Here is a 4,613-nt window from a genome sequence, read left to right as displayed (position 1 = left end):
TCCAAGCAATGAAATATATATAAAAAGTAACGATATGAATATGTTTGCATACATGAATCACTAGGCCTAGCGTGAATGAAACAGCTCCCTTGCAAAACATAAATGCCAATTCCAAAACTTTCAGGAAATGAAGAAAAACTGTCACGTCTAAAATTTAATAAACTGTTACAGTTTGTTAAATAATAATACTGTATATAGCAAGCATATCTTAAGTCTGATTAATGAAATATGTTAGGCCTACTCCTACTGGTGAGCGATATATGCAAGGAAGGAGAAGGGAACTTGGCACCCTACCACATTATCTCCTGACAGTTGTTTCATGAGCAGACATCGGATTCTAGGGCAAATGCCTATTTTGTTTCTTTAGGAGAAAAGTAAAAATAATTATTAATATTTGTGTTTCATGGAAATTGAAAGGTATTCAAAGAGTTTTATAGTGCCCTAAAATGTCCTAAAACGGTTATTAGAGCCTAATTTGTTAATATTCGCCTAAAAATGCCTAACTCACTGTAAAGTTTCGCATTTTACTCTTACTTTTTATAATTTATACATGCATTCACTGCGAAATTTAAGGCATTTAAAAAGTGGAAAGTTTGCTTCACACCGGCCATGAAACCATTGATAAAGGAAACAAAATGTTTTGAATCTCACGACACTCGCAATAGATTTCACCGAATTTAACATGTTTGGAGGCATAAATGCCGACAAAGAACCAACCTTAGTTTTGAAGCAGGCAACAATCACAACATGTGCTGCTACCGATTCAGAGATATTCTATATTATAAAAATGACTGTTTTCGGTCTGAAACCGATTAGCTGTACTGCCCTTCAGAGTGTCATAAAATCACAATTTTTGGAGAAAGAGTGTTTTTGAAATACTTATGAAAAGTCGTAAAACTGCGAATTAATAGGGTAAACCATTACAAAATATTTAAAAGAAAGCCCTCCTAGTGTTAACACTACCAGGAAATGCAACAATAAGTGGAACTTTGTATTTTTGTCCAATTGAATCTCAATAACAGCGGTTCATTTGAATGCTCGTTAACAGTTGCTCTTTCCCTCACCTTATTTGTGTTGAGAAGTTTTGAGCGGTAGGACGTTTTCCTGTGAAGTTTAACGTGATAATGCCGAAAAATATAAGTGCAAAATCTACATTGATCCGGCAATGGCTAACAGAATATTCAGAATTCACTTATGATGGAAAAATAATATTCTGCAAGATTTGTAGTAAACAGGTATGCAACAATAGTTGAAATATATAAATTCTATTAATTTTAATGAGTAGGCCTATAATATTTATACATTGACCGAGCTATCCTGAGGTATAATTCTTTTTAAGACCACTACACTTTAACCTTTTGAATTCTCCAGTCAAACGTATGTACTCATAATATTCAGTTCTTCCTTACAACTTTGATAGCAATTGCCGGGATGATATTCTTATATTCTAATTGCTTAGCTGGCAGCTTTTCACGCTACTAATTTAGCTTCTTCTGCATGAAAGCGTGTGTGAAAGCAGTGAAAGATTGTCTGAATGACTCACGAGTGAAAAACGATATTGCCTACATAACATCAAACTTTTCTTTCATACCTGCAAGCATTGAACAATTAGAAAGTGAAAAACAATCTCTTTGTAGCCAAATAGCAATAGTAAAGGAAGCTCAAGTGAACATACATTCTGCTTTGGGCGAAACTGGGAAAAAAGTTAAAAATAAGAATGTAGGATTTTCATTGTTGGAAAAGGTATCAAGAGTGATATCGGGGGAAAGTGTAAATGTTCCAGTAAGTATTGATGTTTCTATTGTACCTAATTTAAAATTTGCGCCTCTCACATCAGTTTCGGTTGAAATAAGTTTTTCTGCTTTCAAAATGATTCTCAGTGACAAAAGGCAAAGGTTAACTGTGGAGAATTTAGAAAAAATTCTGGTGGTGTACTGTGCAGATAATTATAATAAAGTCTGAGCATGGAACTGAATTTCAATAACTTAAAATGAGTAATCTTGATATCAATAATCATTATTTCATTAGTTTCAATATATTAAATTTGTGCAGCTCTGTTTATAAATATAATATAGTATTCTTTTTTAATGTTTAAACATACTTTTTTGTGCGTATTTTAGTGTATAACTAAAAATTTCAGTGAAAGAAATAAGTATGATACCTTGATGTGCCTAAAATGCCTATTTTCATTAAAATAGAGCCTAATTTTACAAATTTTGAGCTTATTTTAGGCGCCTAAAACTGCAATTTTTAGTGCCTAAAAATCCGATGTCTACTCATGAGTGATGCCTTATTGGTATTCCAATCTATCTTCGGAGAGTTGACTAAACAACTAGCAGACACAAAATGAAACAGTTCTAGGAAAACTTTAATCAAGACCTATAATATATACATAAAACCTGTATTAAAATACTATTCAGAAGTATTCGTAACAGCATCAAAAAGAGACAGAATCCCTTGGGGGGGGGAATAAGCCTTGCACTTAATTACTGGAGCAAATAAAACTACTCCCAATGAAGCATTAAAAGTCATCACTTCAATTAAACCAAGCAGCAAATGCAGCACTAGCTCGATTGACAACAGTTCCTGCTGTAACTTCGTGGACCCCACAAAAATCTCCTACTGTTGTCAATGTTCTCCCAGTGGCATAGAATCTCAATACCAGTAGTAGTTGGTCCATTGGAGGTAAGGCATTATTTCTGGAAAAATGTATAAACAATGAGATTTGGTTACAACTTTACCGGTAAATCTTTACAATAGCGTTACCAAAAGAAGGCAAGGACTCCCTACAGGATAGCCTGGAAGAGAGAGGTTTGGATGTAGTTTTGACATTTTTTTTTAGACAATTGTAAATATATGCAAATCATACTAACCTGTCACTAACTCGATCTTACGAAAACTTGTCTTTTCCCTTTAATTAGTAAGAAAACACAGTAATGAAATGAATGTGTTGCCCTTCCCTGCCGCCTACCCTTCTATCTCGATAGAACGATCCCGCCTACCCGTACCTCTCCACCGCACTCCACTTTCACAGCAACTTTCCACCTTTATTTGGGAAATTGGTGTCGGCACTCAATTTTTCTTTCGTTTATGGTACATATGACTTGACTAGAACCGAAATATGTGAATACATTTGTATCTTAATGTGGTAACGCAATTGTGAAGAAATGGTAGTTTACCATATAAAGGATTTTGATATATTATATACTGTTATTATTTTTTATATAAAAGTATTTTGAAACTGTTATTATTGTAGGTTGCCCTATATTATTATATCAATCACCTTCATACCTTGTAAGTGCAACAGAACACCTGTATGAAGCAACATTCTAACCTCACTTCTACTGTATTACAGGTTACTGTACTTCAAAGTAATTATTATAGTGCTATTATATACAAAATATTGATTTAATACCTACCGAAATAGTGTAGCTTATTATTAACTGTGTACTTACGAGCTGTGTCTTGTTTCAGTTGATAATTGATTTCATGTAGTAGGTTTCGTTATTCGAAACTGTCTAAAAAATTTCTCGTCATCCCATTCTTCAAAATTATTTGGACGGGGCCTAATTCGTTTTGCTGTTCTGATATAACGAAGCATCTGCTCCAGAACTTATCATCAGAATCAGTATCAAAATTAAATTGATCCTTCAAATCACCAGCTGTACAACGTGCAGCCATCTTGATTTCAACACCGAGTTCCAACCTCCGGATAACGCCAATCTGCTACTCTGCCTCCCGGATTGCTAATCTGGAAGTTTAGCCTCCAGATTGCACATAACCAAAAGTCGTAGTACGCAATTACAACCCAACTTCCGGATAAATATGCCATCTGCCGGATAAGTTTAAACTAGAACTTTATCCGAGAGTCGTAGTACAGGCCCTTAACTTGTCCAGCGTCTTGTTGTCTCAGGTGGCCTCCAGTCACGCCAGTATGAGTCTCCTCCAGCACTTCCTTCACCTTGCTCCTGGGCAGGACAAGTTGTATTCGGGTCCTACCTTCGGCCGATTCCCAAGTCCTCTTCAGGATACTGTCCTTAACTGTCAAGTATTCCCACTGTTCCAGTAGCTCTTGTAAGTGGTGCTACGATTGGCGATATCGGCCCACACTGGTCTCTGACCGGGCTCCACATCATTCAGCACCTGTCCAATGTTTGGGTTCTCCAACAGATGCCTCCTTATGGCGGTGTTATCCCATATTGTGCTCGGCTGGGCGGCAATTGTTCAGACGGCGTGGGCTTCATCTCGCTCTACAGTTTTCAGCCAGTGTCTGCATCCTTCCGAGTACGGGCTTCATGATAGGGCATCAGCGTTGGAATTTTTCATTCCTTGGCGGTGTTCGGAAGTGAAGATGTGTTCCTGCAAGGCATTGAACACAACGGGCGGTCTGCCGCTCCACATTGTTGAAGTCCAATAGCCAAGTGAGTGCAGAATGGTCTGTCCTCAGGTGGAATTCCATAAAAAAATATTTGTGGAAGTACTTCAGGGCTTCCACAATGGCAAGAAGTTCTCTACGGGTCACGCAGTACTTTCGTTTCAGCCTTGGAGACTGTTCGGGTCAAGTAGGCAATCAAACACTAATGTTCATCTTGTTCCTGAGAGAGTACTCCGCC

The 4,613-nt window shown here is 37.0% G+C and overlaps 1 long non-coding RNA gene across 1 annotated transcript; it reads right to left on the bottom strand.

The window, feature by feature from the left end:
• Window positions 1–2,347: 2,347 nt before the first annotated feature.
• Window positions 2,348–3,878, bottom strand: LOC138703314 (uncharacterized). The gene is made up of 2 exons (XR_011333090.1): window positions 3,456–3,878; window positions 2,348–2,699 (listed from the first exon to the last, which is right to left on the bottom strand). It is a non-coding gene; the product is annotated as an uncharacterized lncRNA (long non-coding RNA).
• Window positions 3,879–4,613: the final 735 nt, after the last annotated feature.

Source organism: Periplaneta americana, chromosome 7 (genome assembly GCF_040183065.1).
Source record: "Periplaneta americana isolate PAMFEO1 chromosome 7, P.americana_PAMFEO1_priV1, whole genome shotgun sequence".
Taxonomy (NCBI): Eukaryota; Metazoa; Arthropoda; class Insecta; order Blattodea; family Blattidae; genus Periplaneta; species Periplaneta americana.
The sequence above is the reverse complement of the archived record's forward strand: the minus strand, read 5'-3'. Positions and strand labels throughout refer to the sequence as shown.